This window comes from Spermophilus citellus (genome assembly GCF_964194105.1).
Source record: "Spermophilus citellus genome assembly, chromosome: 3".
NCBI lineage: Eukaryota > Metazoa > Chordata > Mammalia > Rodentia > Sciuridae > Spermophilus > Spermophilus citellus.
The window spans coordinates 105380025-105397063 of record NC_138184.1 but is presented as its reverse complement, the minus strand read 5'-3'; the positions used below and the strand labels follow the sequence as shown (position 1 = coordinate 105397063).

At 39.4% G+C, this 17039-nt stretch overlaps 1 protein-coding gene and 1 pseudogene across 3 annotated transcripts in view; both read left to right on the top strand.

Annotated features, from left to right (window-relative positions):
* LOC308643674 (immunoglobulin lambda-1 light chain-like) overlaps positions 1 to 17039 on the top strand; it is a 375374-nt gene that overhangs the window by 96649 nt on the left and 261686 nt on the right. The gene's annotated exons all lie outside the window — the stretch shown is intronic.
* On the top strand, positions 6887 to 16576 carry LOC308645232 (beta-1,4-galactosyltransferase 6-like; annotated as a pseudogene). Its single transcript has 3 exons — positions 6887 to 6897; positions 7756 to 8784; positions 16401 to 16576. The product of its transcript is annotated as a beta-1,4-galactosyltransferase 6-like (transcript).

The following is a 17039-nucleotide window of genomic DNA, read 5'->3' as shown; positions in this document are numbered from 1 at the left end:
TGACAGAACAAGGAGTCCAGGGCCTGTGTTCTTCACCCATTGGAATCCAAATGAAAGAGCTCAGTCAACAGTGTTCTTTCTCCATTGTGAGAACAGGCATCCCTAGACCTGAACAAGGATAGAGTGTGGGTTTATCATCACCCAGGATGGCTGCCTGGGTCTCCTGCCCACACTCAAGGCACATTCTCACTATCCAGCAATGGTGCCAGTGCTGATTCTTTACTCCACCTGCCTCTCATCTCCAGAAAGATCTGTCCTCAGGGCTACAGCTCCTATGATCAGGTGCAATGTCAGATGGTGAGGGGGGCACATGGGATCTTGTCTCTGACACAATAGCCTCCTATAGGAGTCTCTACAGATTGACATGGATTCACAGCTGTGTTAGTTCAATTCTCTGATCATGGATCTGTAGTTAGTTCAGTGACAGTATCCTCCTGAATAGAGGGAACCCAGACCAGCCACCATTTATATCTTCGCGCTATACAACCTAATGCTGAGGAAATTCAGAAATCAGGTAGTACGAAGTGTTCTCCTCAAGAAGATTGGTTTCTGGCACTTTAACTAGATATGTAAAACATTGTGGCAAAGAAAAGACTTCCAGTGGCAGTTCCCAATCTATTGTGGGAAGGAGACTATTGTACAAGAGAGCAATCACTGCGTGTGACATGAAGCTGAAGATATGGCAAATCCACAGAAGCATGGAATTGTTTACCAAAGTGTCATATGTTAACTGATTTCACAAAAATCCTAATGACACACTGTATTATTACAAAGAAGTGACAATGGTGGGACAGAAATCATCTGAGTGAACAGAGAGCTAGAAGAGGAGATTAAGATTCATGGTCCAAGTTTTCCTGAGTGAATCATCATTAACTGTTGCAGGAGGGCCCAGCTTAGTCCATGGCCAGGCTCTTAAAAATTCCACAACCCTGCTTCACTAGGCCCAGGACATACCACAATCAGCACAACTGGGACAATAATCACAGGTTAATTCCTGAAAGGTAACTGAGATCGGGGTCTTGGAGACTAATCTGTTTCTTCTGACCAGAGAATCAGCTAGAGGAAGTTGCAACTCCACTTCTTCTTCTCAAACTCTTCTACACCTAGAGCTGGTAAGAATGTTCTCCAGAACCCCGCAATGAAGAGCTCCAGGAAAGGAGTAAATATTCATAATCTTCAAACACTCACACAATCAAAAGGTCAGAGAGGCTGGTGGGAGTCCAGTTGTGCTTTGGACATAGAACTCTGAGGAATCTCCATCTTGACTGCAACAACCACATGCTCTAAAGATGGCCTTGCCATTAATATGCTGTGTGATGTACCAGAAGAAGGCATATCATTTCCCTATGCTGGCCTTCTCTGATTATGACTCTAGGCCTCAATTATTCCTAAATAATCTCTGGTTCCAATTCAGGGAACATGGTCATATGATCTTCAATCTAGCCAGGCTTCACAGAGGGTAGACCAGAGTAGATTTGGTACTAGCAGAACTAGTCTCTCCTGGTGATTTGGGGGCCAGAGTTAAGAATGGAAAGAGGACCTAAAGGGAAGGAAAGATAGATGGATTCATCTTTCTGTTCTCGTAATAGCTATATAATCTGTCATATGGTGGTGAGTTAATTACCACAGAGCAAACTATAATGAATACCCTGGAATATGCATAGATCCCCTCCTTAAGGTTGACCTTCCATTCACAGCAGCTGTCAACCAAACAGGTAGGAGAGATTCATTCTCCAGAAAAGATGTGATAGGTACATCCTACAGGAAAGGTCATGCCTTTGGGCACGGAGGGGTTATCTGTCCTCTTGCTTATTGATTCTGTTGACTGACCACTGTTTTTCAACATGTTTGAAAATGTCAACAAGAGAACAAGACCTGTCCAAACAGGGCATAACTATTATCTAATCCTCATAGTGTTTCTCTATCTTTAATTGCATGTGTCCTCAAGAGTAAGAAAACAGCATGCATGTTCTAGATCAGTCACCTGCTGAGGACAATCTAATTATAATGATAAAGATGTGTTTTGGCACATGTGATTATGTTCCCCTATGAGTGTGTTTCTTCTAGATTCATATCTTCCTTACTCTACAAAATTGCAAGAGTCAGACTTCTCTGTGAAAAAAATACCATACTTGGTGTATTGGGCATGTGGGTATAACTGAATGGGCCAAAATACAATACTCACTCTCACTCCAAGTGGTATCCTTAGATCCCACAATGGTAGGACAAAATCTTCCTTCCATATGGCTGCCATTAACTTCATACACCATCTACATATTGGGGGTTCATGGTTCACCTGAACTACTGACAGACTTACAGTAAATTTGAGATTATTCCTCACATTCAATAATTTACAAGAAATCACCCAGAGTGCTCAGGAAGCAACATGCTTCCAAAGATGATTGTAAAGGATACACATGGCGTGAGGTCTGGAATGGCAAATGGAGGTCTCAAGACACAGAACTCTCATGCCTCTCCCTGTGAGCTTATAAGATATCACCTCCCAAAATACTAGTTTGTTCAACAACACTCAAGGTGTTCCAAAGTGAGTTCTAGGGTCAAAGAATCATCTGCTGGTGAATACCTGAATTTTGGCATTCCCTTTCAGTATCCTCATGTACAAACTATTTCCATTTTGCTGTGCAACTCTTCTGGTACGTAACTTCCTATTAGAATGTTTCTCTGTTGTCCTTTAAGATGTTATGGGTGTTTCAGGATTCATGATGATTATACATACTTCAGATTTAAGTCAGCTTTAATTAATTACCACTAAAAATTTAATAATTTTGTCAGGTGGAAATTCTCTAACATAATCCCATAGCTTTATTGGGAGAACTGACTCAACAGAAGCCAAAGAGAGTTTGAGAACTCAGAGGAAAGAGCAGGATGATCTTGTATAATCTACTAGGGTACTCTTTTTTTACTGCTATAACAAAACACCTTAGGTTAGGTACTTTATAGAGAATTCTGAAAATACAAGACATGGCAATCATATCTGCTTTGCTGTGATGGAGTCCCTCCTGGCTGCATAACAACATGCTGAGTGACATCAATAGGGGTGCCCATACAGGAAGGAGAGATCACAAGGTGAGAGTAAGCCAGAAGGACTCAGAGGACTGGTTTGCTATTTTTAAAACACAATACTGTGTCAGAAAAAATGAACCAAGTAATGAGTAAACTACATTAATCTTTCAAGGTGTTGCCCACAGTGGCCTAATCATATTCCATTAGATCCAAATCTTAAAGATTTCACCAACTCTCTACATTGCCACACATATTCTAAAATAAGCTATCAGGTTATCAGGTGATTCAACTGATTGCAATTTAGAAGTTTAAATCAGGTGATTTAACTGATTGCAATTTAGAAGTTTAAATTAGAGGAATCTATACTGACAAGAAAAAAAGAAGAGAGTTTTGAAGATGGACAAGACAAGTTAATCTGTGCTCCACACTCCATGCAGAAGTCAGAAGTCTTCTACTCTCATGATGAATGAGAAGTAATCCTGTATGCCAGGAAACATGTCATAAAGAAGCCAAGAGTATTGAGGTCATCATGGGAATTAACCACTATTGGACATGTGCAATTTGTTGCCCAGATGTGTCATGATTTCTTTATTCACTTATCACTTCCCTTCAGAGTTTTGGGGTTTGAGAGCATTTTATGTAGTCAAAGTTATCTTTGTACCCAGACAAGAAGACCAGAGTATGCAACTCAGCTAACACCCAAAAGAATAACCTCATTGATCTTCATGTCAAACTCTCCAACCTGGGACAAGGTCATGCAGTGAAGTGAGTGACAAGATAAACTACACTTTGGAATTAGCTGAGGCATTTAGCATAAACTTCTGAGAATTTCAGAGAGAAGTTCAGATTCAGTGGCTATAAAATTTATTAATCTTCTTTGAAGTTTTTGTAAAACTCCACTATATATCGATCTGGTCCAGGGCTTTTCTTGGTTGGTAGTCTTTTGATGGCTTCTTCTATTTTCTCCTTTGTTATTGGTCTGTTTAAATTGTGTGTATCTTCCTGACTCAATCTGGGCAAATCATATGACTTAAGAAATTTATTGATATCTTCACTATCTTCTATTTTATTGGAATATAGGATTTCAAAATAATTCCTTATTATCTTCTGTATTTCTGTAGTGTCCATTGTGATATTGCCTTTTTCATCCCATATGTTAGTAATTTGAGTTCTCTCTCTTCTTCTCTTCATTAGCATGGCTAAGGGTCTGTCGATCTTATTTATGTTTTCAAAGAACCAACTTTTAGTCTTATCAATTTTTTCAAAGTTTTTTTTTTATTTCAATTTCATTGATTTCCGCTCTGATTTTAATTATTTCTTGCCTTCTACTACCTTTGCTGTTGTTTTGTTCTTCCTCTTCTAGGGTTTTGAGATGAAGTGTGAGTTAATTTATTAGTTGTTCTTTTTTTCTTTTTTTGAGGTATAAACTCCAGGCAACAAATTTCCCTCTTAAAACTGCTTTCATCGTGTCCCATAGATTCCGATATGTTGTGTCTGTATTTTCATTTATCTCTAAGAATTTTTTGATTTCCTCCTTTATGTCTTCTGTAACCCATTGATCATTTAGTAACATATTGTTCATTTTCCAGGTGATGCAGGATTTTTCCTTCCTTCTTTTATCATTGATTTCCAGTTTCATTTCGTTATGATCAGATAAGATGCATGGTATTATCTCCACACCTTTATATTTACTAAGAGTTGCCCTATGGCATAATATATGGTCTATCTTTGAGAAGGATCCATGTGCTGCTGAGAAGAACGTGTATCCTCTTGATGATGGTTGATATATTCTATATATGTCAGTTAAGTCTAGGTTATTAATTGTGTTATTGAGTTATAGTTTCTTTACTCAGCTTTTGTCTGGAGGATCTGTCCAATGGAGAGAGCAGTGTGTTGAAGTCACCCATAATTATTGTGTTGTGGTCTATTTGACTCTTGAACTTGAGGAGAATTTGTTTTATAAATGATGCAGCACCATTGTTTGGTGCATACATATTAATAATTGTTATGTCTTGTTGGTGGATGGTTCCTTTTAACAGTATATAGTGTCCTTCTTTATCCCTTTTGATTAACTTAGGTTTGAAGTTGATTTTATTTGATACGAGTATGGCCACTCCTGCTTGCTTCCGAGGACCATGTGAGTGGTATGATTTTTCCCAACCTTTCACCTTCAGCCTGTGTATGTCTTTTCCTATCATATGAGTCTCCTGAAGGCAGCATATTGTTGGATTTGTTTTTTTTTTAATCCAGGTTACTAGCCTATGTCTCTTGATTGGTGAATTTAAGCCATTAACGTTTAAGGTTACTATTGATATATGGTTTGTACTTCCAGTCATGCTTATTTATTTATTTATTTATTTATTTATTTATTTATTTAAATTTGGCTAGTTTTTCCTTTTTGGTTATTTTTTTCTCTTTACTGAGTTACCTCCCACTGTTTGTTTTGGGTGCTGTTTTTCATTCCTCTTCTTGTAGTGTTTTGCTCAAAATGCCTTGCAGTGCTGGTTTTCTGGTTGTGAATTCCTTTAACTTTGTTTATCATGAGATATTTTAATTTCATTGTCAAATCTGAAGCTTAATTTTGCTGGATACAGTATTCTTGGTTGGAATCCATTATTTTTCAGTGTTTGAAATGCATTGTTCCAGGATCTTCTCGCTTTCAACGTCTGTGATGAAAAATCAGCCGTTAACCTAATTGGTTTACCCCTGAATGTAATCTGCCTCCTTTCTCTCGTAGCTTTTAATATTCTCTCCTTGTTCTGTATATTGGATATCTTCATAATTATGTGTCTTGGAGTTGGTCTATTACGGTTTTGTATGTCTGGGGTCCTGTAGGCTTCCAGGATTTGGCAATCCATTCCATCTTTCTTATCTGGGAAGTTTTCTAAGATTATTTCATTCAATAGATTGTTCATTCCTTTGGTTTGAACCTCTACACCTTCTTCTATCCCAATGACTCTCAAGTTTGGTTTTTTTATGACATCCCATATCTCTTGGATGGATTGCTCGTGATTTCTTAGGATCCTTTCTGTGTTGACTATATTCTTTTCAAGATGATAAACTTTGTCTTCATTATCTGATGTTCTGACTTCTATTTGATCTAGTCTATTTGTAATATTCTCGTTTGAGTTTTAAATTTGGTTTATGGTTTCCTGCATTTCTAGGATTACTGTTTGATTTTTTTTAAATCTCTATCTCCTGGTAGAGCTCATTCTTTGCCATTTGAATTTGCTTATGTAATTCGTTTTCAAAGTATACTTTCATTGTTTGGACTTGCTGTCTAAAGTCTTCTCTAATATTCCATTCCATCTGAGTTAGGTAAGCCTTGAGTTCTTTCTCTGTCCATTTTTCTGATGCCTCTAGGTTCTTCTGTGAATTTAAGTTGTCCTGCATTGTTTGTAATCCTTTTTTTCCCATGTTTTTTCATGGTGCTCACGTTACTTTCCAACTCTGTTTGACTGCTGTGTTTCTGTTTTCTTCTTTAAATTTGTTTTTGTTTTTATAGTTCCAATATCTCTCCTTTGTGTTGGGAGACAATGTTTAGAGATGTTGGATTTAATTGTGATTTAAGATAAATTCATTAATTTCATTAAAGGCCTACAGATTTTGATGGCATATATAGAATTGAGGTTTGAACTTAGGATTTTATGTTGAGGTCGGGCGATTTGATGGTATGGACGTTAGTATATGTTAGCTTCTTTGGGGGGGTTGCTCAAATGCAGGAAGATATTAACAAGAAAATAGACAGGAGTACTTGGGGGGTAGTTAAGGGCTTAGGCATACTATAGACCAATTCGTAGTATTCATCTATTTGTATTTAGTAAGTTGTACATAATCTGGGTGGTCATGCTTAATAGGAACAATGGGGAAAAGGTAAGGAAGTAAACCAAGAAAGACAGAGGGAGAGAGGAAAGAAAGAGAAAAGAATAGAAAAAAAAAGAAATGATAAAAAATAATAAAATGCACTAAAATAAAAATTACAATTAAAAAATAATAATATAATTTAAAAAAGAAAAAATAAAATTAAAAAATTAAAAAAAAATTAAAAAATTTTTAAAAGGGGGGGGGGCACTATTAGGCTTCTATTTTCTTCGCTTGGTGCTGTGCCTTCTGGGCCAAGATTTTGCCCTCCGGCTGTAGGAAACAATCCGTGTGAGGCCGCTCCCTCCTCCCCCCTCCCCCCGTGTCTCTCAAAACCTGTTAGCTTAGGTTTATTCCTGGTCTCTAGTCCTCTCGCTTCTCTTGCCAGCCAGGCCTTTCCCAGTGTGATACCTCTTGGCAATTCAAGCTACACTCTGGGCCTGCAGTTTCCTGGACATGGAGTATGGCTATTGGGAACCGGTACCTTATTGTTTTGATTTTGAGAACTAAATTGAATAGAAGTGGTGAGAGAGGGCATTCCTGTTTTGTTCCAGTTTTTAGAGGGAATGCCTTCAGTTTTTCTCCATTCAGGATGATGCTAGCCTGAGGCTTAGCATATATAGCTTTTACAATGTTGAGGTAAGTTCCTGTTATCCCTAGTTTTTCTAGCCTTTTGAACATAAAGGGATGCTGTACTTTGTCGAATGCTTTTTCTGCATCTATCGAGATGATCATGTGGTTCTTATCTTTAAGTCTATTGATGTGGTGAATAACATTTATTGATTTCCATATATTGAACCAGCCTTTCATCCCTGGGGTTCTTAGCACATTCCTGGAAGTTTAGGGCCTGGGTGGTAACCCTGAATCCAGCCTGAGAGCGCAGCCCCAGTTGCTGGTTGGGAAGAGGAAGATGTCTGTGCTCAGGTGGATGTGAGTCTCCAACTGCTTCCTCGCCTGGTCTTGTCTCTACTTGATCTTTGTGGCTCTGGGCATCACCAATACATGCCTCTTTAGGGTACAAGCTAGAGGTATGTTGAAATGTGAAAACAATAAGACAAATGATCAGGCTGTACACAAATGAAAACACCCCCTCAATGACACAGATTATCTTTAAGGAAATAATTCAAATGGCTATCTTGTTCAAACTGCATATCTCCCAGAAAATTTGACATATTCACCAGTCCTTCCCTGCCCAGAAAGCCTGCTTTACATGCCAGCATTCCTCAGTGCCAATGTAAGCAAGGTCAGTTTTGATGAAGTTCATCATTTCTTCTCTAATGATTTGGATATTGAGCCAGGAGGTCACTGGAGGCTAAAGGACTGTAAACACAGATGGAAGGTGACAGTTCTCATTCCCCTCCACAACCACCATGAACAGCGTCTGGTTTTTTTTTTTCTTATATTTGTTTTCAATGCTTCGGAAACAGTACCTGGAATTTGCCTTTTATGTCATTGAACAGACGAAACAGTACCTGGAATTTGCCTTTTATGTCATTGAACAGACTGGCACACAATCTTTTAATCATGCTGTGCTCTTCTACATGGGCTTCAAGGAGGCCATGAAAGACAACATCTGGGACTGTGTGATCTTCCATGATGTGCATCATCTTCCTGAAAATGAGGGAAACTATTATGGATGTGGAAAACTGCCTTGTCGCTTTGCAGCAGAGATGGATAAATACATGTATGTAAAGAGTTTTTTTGGTGGTGTAAATGGACTGAGAATGGAACAGTTTAGAAAGATCAGTGGTTTTCCTAATGCCTTCTGGGGATTATGAAGAGAAGATGATGATCTTTGGAACAGAGATCATTATGCTGGATATAATGTAACCAGACCAGAGGAAGACCTAGGAAAATACACATCTATTCCTCATCATTTTGGGTTGACTTTTGTGCATGGTGAGAGAAAGGGATTCAATTTCACTTTGTTGCATATGGATTTCCTGCACCATTTGTTGAAAATGCTATCCTTTCTCCATTGCATTTTTAGCACTTTTGTCTAATATAAGGTAGTTGTAATTTTGTGGATTTCTCTCTGTGTCCTCTATTCTGTTCCATTGGTCTACCAGCCTGTTTTGGTGCCAGTACCATGCTGTTTTTGTTACTATTGCTCTGTAGTGTAGTTTAAAATCTGGAATCGCAATAACACCAGTTTCACTCTTCCTGCTTAGAATTACTTTAGCTATTCTGGGTCTCTTATTTTTCCAGATGAATTTCATGATTGCTTTTTCTGTTTCTTCAAGGAATACCATTGGGATGTTGATGGGAATTGCATTAAATCTGTAAAGTGCTTTTGGTAATATGACCATTTTAATAATATTAATTCTGCCTATCCATGAGCAAGGTATATCCTTCCATCTTCTAAGGTCTTCTTTTATTACTTTCTTTAGGGTTCTGTAGTTTTCATTGTATAGTTCTTTCACCTCTTTTGTTAGGTTGATTCCCAGGTATTTTATTTTCTTTGAGTATATTGTGAATGGGGTAATTGTCCTCATTTCCACTTCAGAGAATTTGTCACTGATATACAGGAATGCCTTTGATTTATGGGTATCAATTTTTTTTTATATCCTGCCACCTTGCTGAATTCATTTACTAGTTCTAGAAGTTTCTTGGTTGAACTTTTTGGGTCTGCTAGGTATAGGATCATGTCATCAGCAAATAGTGCTAATTTAAGTTCTTCTTTTCCTATATTTATGCATTTAATTTCTTTCCTCTGTCTAATTGCTCTGGCCAGTGTTTCAAGAACTATGTTGAATAGAAGTGGTGAGAGAGGGCATCCCTGTCTTGTTCCAGATTTTAGAGGGAATGCCTTCAATTTTTCTCCATTTAGAATGATGCTGGCCTGAGGCTTAGTGTATATAGCTTTTACCATGTTGAGGTAAGTTCCTGTTATCCCTAATTTTTCTAGTGTTTTAAACATAAAGTGGTGCAGTATTTTGTCAAATGCTTTTTCTGCATCTATCGAGATGATAATATGGTTCTTATATTTAAGTCTATTGATGTGGTGAATTACATTTATTGATTTCCATATATTGAACCAGCCTTGCATCCCAGGGATGAATCCCACTTGGTCATGGTGCACAATCTTTTTGATATGTTTTTGTATCCGATTTTCCAGAATTTTATTGAGGATTTTTGCATCTATATTCATTAGGGATATTGATCTGAAGTTTTCTTTCTTTGAAGTGTCTTTATCTGGTTTTGGAATCAGGGCAATGTTAGCCTCGTAGAATGAATTTGGAAGTACTCCTTCTTTTTCTATTTCCTGAAATAGATTGAAGTATATTGGAATTACTTCTTCTTTAAAAGTCTCGTAAAACTCTGCTGTATATCTGTCTGGTCCTGGGCTTTTCTTGGTTGGTAATCTTTTGATGGCTTCTTGTATTTCCTCACTGATATTGGTCTGTTTAGGTTGTGTATACCATCCTGACTCAATCTGGGTAGATCATAAGCCTTAAGGAATTTATCAATGCCTTCACTATCCTCTATTGTATTAGAGTATAGGGTTTCAAAATAATTTCTAGTTATCTTCTGTATTTCTGAAGTGTCTGTTGTGATGATGCCTTTTTCATCCCGTAAGCTAGTAATTTGGGTTCTCTCTCTTCTTCTCTTTGTTAGCACGGCTAGTCATCTATCAATCTTATTTATTTTTTTAAAGAACCAACTTTTAGTTTTGTCAATTTTTTTATTGTTTCTTTTGTTTCAATTTCATTGATTTCAGCTCTGATTTTAATTATTTCTTGCCTTCTACTTTATTTACTGCTGATTTGTTCTTTTTCTAGGGCTTCAAGATGTAGTGTGAGGTCATTTATTTGTTGGCTTTTTCTTTTTTTAAGGAATGAACTCCATGAAATGAATTTTCCTCTTAGTACTGCTTTCATAGTGTCCCAGAGATTTCAATATGTTGTGTCTGAGTTTTCATTTACCTCTAAGATTTTTTTTAATTTCCTCTTTGATGTCTTCTGTAACCCTTTGTTCATTCAGTAGTATATTGTTTATTCTCCACGTGATGTAGGAATTTTTCTTCCTTTTTTATCATTGATTTCCAATTTAATTCCATTATGATCAGATAAAATGCATGGTAGTATCTCTACTCCTTTGCATTTGCTAAGATTTGCCCTGTGATATAATATATCCCATGGCTTCTTTATGACTTCTTCCCTGACACACAAGGTTTCTTTTCATCCATCATGAGAGGAGAAGACTTCTGACTTTTGCATGGAGTGTGGAGCACAGATTACCTTGTCCTGTCCATCTTTCAAAACTCTCTTCCTTCTTCCTTGTCAGTATAGATTCCTCTAATTTTATCTTGTAAGTTGCAATCAGACACAGATCAATCACCTGATAGCTTATTTTAGGATATGTGTGGCAATGTAGAGAGGTGTTGAAATCTTAAGATTTGAATCTAGGAGAAGGTGTTTAGGTCATTAGGGGTGACATCCTCGAAAGATTAATGTAGTTTATTCATTATCCAGTTAGTTTCCTCTACAGTGATGTATTATAAAAATAGCAAACCAGTCCTCTGAATCCTTCTTGGCTTCCTCTCACAATGTGATCTCTCCTTCTTGCATGGGCAGCCCCAATGATGTTACCTATCCTTTTGGGATGCAACCAGGAGGGACTCCATCACAGCCAAGCCGATGTCACTGCCATGCTCTTGAATGTTCAGAACTCTCAATAAAGTACCTAGCTCTGGTGGTTTGTTATAGCAATAAAAAGTGACTAGCCCAATAAATTATACTATACTGTACTCTGTCCTCTGAATTCTCAAACATTTTTGGCTGTGGTAAAGTCAGAGTTCTTCCAATAAAATTAATGATGTTAAATGATGATGTTAGATAATTTCCATTTAAGACACAATTATTAACATTCTAATTGACATTAATTAAAACTGACTTTAAATCTAAAGTATATATGATCATCATGAAACCTGAAACATCTATATTACCTTAAAAGATAAGCAGCACTCTAATAGGAAGGAACATACCCCAAAGACTTGCATAGCAAAATGGAAATGCTTTACAAATGAGGATGCTGGAAGGCAATGCCAAAAGCCAGTTTATTCATTAGCAGGTCGATTCTTTGACTCTAGACTTAATTTGAAACCCCATGAGCATTGTTGAACACACTGGTATGCTGAGAGGTTGATATCCCATAGGTTCACAGAGAGAGGCATGAAAGTTCTGTGTCTGGGACCTCCATCTTCCATTACAGACCACACCTTATGTGTATCCTTTATAATCATCTTTGGAAGCATAGTGTTTTCCTGAGTTCTCTGGATGATTTATAATAAATTACTGAGCTGAAAGAGAAATCTCAAATTTAAAGTCAGTCTGTCAGTTCTGCAGGTGAACCTGGGCACCTCATACTGTGTCTGGTGTCTAAAGATAAGGGAAGCCTATGGAAGAAAGACTTTTTTTCAGATCCAAGCATAGCACTAGGTGTTTAGTGTCAGAATTGTATTGTGGCCTAACCAGTTGTCATACCCATATGCCCGTGAAGCTGAGTATGAGATTTTTTAACTGAGAAGTCTGATTCTTGAAATTTTGTAATATAAGGAGAATATGAATCTAGAAGAAACACACTCACAGAGAAACATAATCACATGTGCTAGAACACATGTTTCTCATCTATAGATTTTCCTAAGCAAGTGACTAATGCAGAAGATGCATGAGTTTTCTTGCTCTTGAGGCCACATACAATTACACATAAACACTTTGAGGCTCAGATAATGGTTATGCCTATTTGGGCAGGCCTTGTATTCTCTTGTTAATGTTTTCAAACATGATGAGAAACAGTTGTCAGTCAATGGAATCAGAAAGTAAGAGGAGAGAGAACCTCTGCCTTAAGGCATGAGTTTTCCTGTAGGATTGGCCTATCACATTTATTCTGAAGAATGCATCTCTCATACCTGTTGGCAGTTGCTGTGGAGTGGATGGAGAGTCAACCTTAAAGAGGGGATCTTATTCATATCCCATGGTACCCATTATAGTAGTTTGCTCTGTAGTAATTAACTCACCAGCATATGACAAATTATACAGCTATTATAGGAATAGGAAAATGAGTCCATTTATTTATCCTTTCCTTCAGGTTCTCTTTCCATCCTTACACTCTGGCCTAGAAATCACCAGGAAATCCTGGTCCTGCCAGTACTAAATCTACTCTGGTCCACACTTTGAAACCTGGCTGTCTGTCTGAATGACAATGTTCCCTGAGTTGGAGCCAGATGTTCAGGAATCACTGAGGCCTGGGGTCATCTTCATAGATGACAAGCATAGGGGAATGATCTGGCTTCTGCTAGTACCAGTGCATAACATACTCATTGGCAAAGTCATTTCCAGAGCATATATTTGTGTCAGTCATGCTGAAGATGCCTCAGAGCTCTGTGTCCTCAGACTCATGCACAGCTTTTCTCCCCCAAGACTTTTTTCCTTTCAGGTGTTTTGATACTATGAGTGTTTGGTGATTATGAACATTTACTCCTTCCCCAGAGCTTCTCATTATAGGATGGTGGGGAACATTCTTACTAGCTCTGGGTGTAGAAGAGTTGGAGAAGAAATGATAGAGGTTCGGCTTCCTCTAGCTGCTTCTCAGGCCAGAAAAAACACCTTGGTCTCCAAGACCCTGATCCCAGTTACCTTTAAGGGATTTACATGTGATCATTGTCCCATCCCTCCTGGGACACAGTTGTGGTGTGTCCTGGGCCTAGCTCAGCAGGGCTTTTGACCTTCCAAGAGCCTCAGCATGGACTGAACTGCCTCCCCTCCAAGACCATTAATGATGCTTGACTCATTAGAAAGTAGATGATGGATATTAACATCTTTATCCATCTCTCAGGTCACCCAGATGCACTTCTGTCCCATCATTGTCACTTCTTTATAATATGACAGTGTGTCATTAGGATTTTTTGTGAAATTGATTAAAATATGACTTTTCTGGTAAACAATCACAAGCTTCTGTGGATTCGCCACATCTTCTAGTATACTTCACAAGTGATGATTGCTCCCTCCTTGAGTACCTGGGATTTGTATGGACTCAAGTCCTTCAGGAGCTGCCCAGGCTGACATCTGGGATCAGATTCCTTCAGCTTATTTCTCAGGTGAGTTCCTCATGAGCCCTAGTACCTACCTATGCCCTCAGCACTATGACACTGACACTGTGTGAATCTGACTCTCAGAACTTGGTCACTGCAGACCATGCATAGAATGGATTGCCCTGACTTCCATTCTAAACACTGTTCTCTAGACACCTTTTGACCCTAGGGCTGGCCTTCCTCTTGGGATCCCCATGAGTAAACCCTGCCCCCCTTTGGCTGCTCTTTGCTGCAGTTTTGCTTCTTCCTGCTGGTGGACAAGACTCAGAGCTTGATCTCCCTCTCAAAAGTGACTATAATGTAACAAGTTCTACTGTAGAGCCACACTTACACTGCAAAGGGCATAATCACATTGTGACCATGACAATAGTGGGGACAACCACTTACTGCATGAAAAATAATGCAAAAATTAACCACAAACAATATTTTTCTCTTGAAATATTATCACGTTTTAAATTTGGAGTTCAGTTCTTATGAAATTTAGACTCTTTATGATCATTACCCTGAATAAGTGAATATTATTTATTTATCCTTGTTCAAATTGGTGTGTGAATCCTATTTTGCACTCAATTGTTGAGGTACCACCAGTAATGAGGATGCATTTTGTTGATACCTCCTGGTTTACAATAAACTTTTAGATACTTAGGACATTCTTGCAGGTGGAGTGAGGCGTGTAAAGCAGGAGGCATCCAAGACGACTTCAAAGGTTCTCCTCTGAGGTTTGTTTGTTCTGGGGGCCTGATAGCAGGTCTTGATGGACTGATTTATGACATAAAAGATGATCCCCGAGCATTCGGGACATACTGCTGGCATCTACCTGACTGTGGGCAAAGCTGGCAACCTCTGGGGCTGTCTCCTATGGTGTCCCCATGGCTGGTCTATAGCCAGGTGGGAAGAGAAGCTTCCGGCCATGTCTCTGGACCAGTAATGCAGCACAGAGAGGAACCTGCCTGTACAGAGGAGAGGCCTTGGTGAAGTGGTCAGTGGGATAGGAAACCATAAAGGTGAGGGAGATAGCAAGGGTAGTGGGAAAGAAGGGGCCCTGCATTAGGAGGGAGAAGGCTGGGGATACTGAAGAACAAGAACTGAAACAGGATGGACCAGGCTCCAATCCTCTTGCATTTTAGTCTATCCCAGACCAAAATCTGGGGGTCTCATTCACTCAATCCTGATCCCACCCTAACCACTTGGGATGTCTTTAACAAGGTCATTTCTATATATGGGATGATGACTACTACAGGATGGGCCCACTGATTCAGGTGATCTTGGCCCTACAGGTGGAGAGGATATGTTTGTGTGTGTGTGTTTACCCATGAAAACCTCACAATATTCTTCCCTCTATTTTGGTCACTGTCATTCTGCAATGAATGTGTATTGGGGCCATAGACCACTTTTTTTTTCATCTTAATATTGGATTCAGGACTCTTGTGCTCAAGAAGATCAGGGAACAATCAGTAACTTTTTGCTTCAGGATATTTCTGAAAAGCAATTGTCCAAAAACAGTTGGCTGTCGAGTTCACACTTTTCACCTGGGCAAACTGTTCACTTATCGAACAAATGTTTAGTAATCAAGACTCAATAATCATCTCACAATATCCTATGACCTTTTTGCTATTGTGGCACAAATGTGAATGAAATTTATCTTGTTCCTTCCTTGTGAGACATGCACGAATACAGTGAAGTGCAGAATCCAAACCTTACTAATATCTTACAATGGCATCCTTCTTCTGAGTACAAGGATAATGGTGTCTGTGAGTTATTCTCCCTTACTTCTGGTGCTTGATTGACAGGGATGCTGCAGTCTTAAGAAACTGGAAGTTCATATCATTCAAAAATGTCCTTCTCAGGTCAAAACAGCTTGGGCTAAAGAGGTCCAGAAACAAGCCTTAGGAGTGTGAGGGCAGGGGAAGAACTGGAAACATCTGTGTGGGCAGGCTCTTTCCTCTCACTGGGACCAGGGCAGGCAGAATCCATGGTGGCAAAGCTGGTGGAAGATTTTTTTCTCCCTCCTGAGTCCCTATGAGCACCATTGCCATCCCACTGCTAACAGTAATAGTCAGCCTTAGCCCTAGCCTGGGCCCCACTGATGGTCAGGATGGCTATGTTTCCTGAGTTGAGCAGCAGAATTTGTCAGGGATCCCTGAGGGCTTATGGCTATCATTGTAGATAAGTATAACATGATCCTTGTCTGTATTCTGCTGATATCAGTGCAAAAGATATATGCCAATGCTGATGCACCCAGAGGTGATCCTAGATATCTGTTGTGGGGCCACTGACTCTGCAGATGGCTGAGTCAGTTCATAGGTGGCCATGGAGTCTGCGAGGAGGAAAAAAAATAGTTATACTCAAGAATATGAAGGAAAAATTCCAGGAGATCCCTCTCCTAGACTTGGATGAACTTCATGGATTTTCTTTTCCACAGGGACCAACACCCATCAACCTCAGCACAAGTGGCTAGTGGGCTTACTCCAGGATAGAAACTTTGAACACAAGATAACTACCCCAGTTCCCCGGCAGCTGGATCCCCTCAGGCTCACACAGCTCCCATCCTGCAGCAGTTTCCAAAAATTCTGCACACCACAGTCAGGACCTTGTTGAGCTGAGAGTCAGGGCCAGGTTGGTTCCAGAGCCCTGGGCTGAGTGGGTGAGAGCCCTGGAGAAGCACCCTTGCAGTGAAGTAGTAGGCCAAGGAGGGAGCCATCCAGATTATGGTGAAGTTGCCTCTAAAGTTGCTTCCTGAATCCCAGGCTGGGCTGGCTTCTTCCCAGGGATCTTTTATTCACTTGATGGAATCTGTTGCCCATTATGTAAATCAATGTGCACTCTGGGCTACTTCTGGAGGAGTTTTGTTTTGTCCAGAGCAGGGATCAGCCCTGGGATTACAGACAGGGGTGGAGTAGACTTCTAGCCCAACCTCAATCCAAGGGACGCTTCTTCACCAGCTGATCTCCAGTCTGAGTGACATCTACATATACTTTCCTTGTCTCACTTCTCTTCTGTCCTGTCCATGCAGAGGTTAGGGGCAAGGGTCTCTGCATTTTACATGCAGCATGAAATTCTG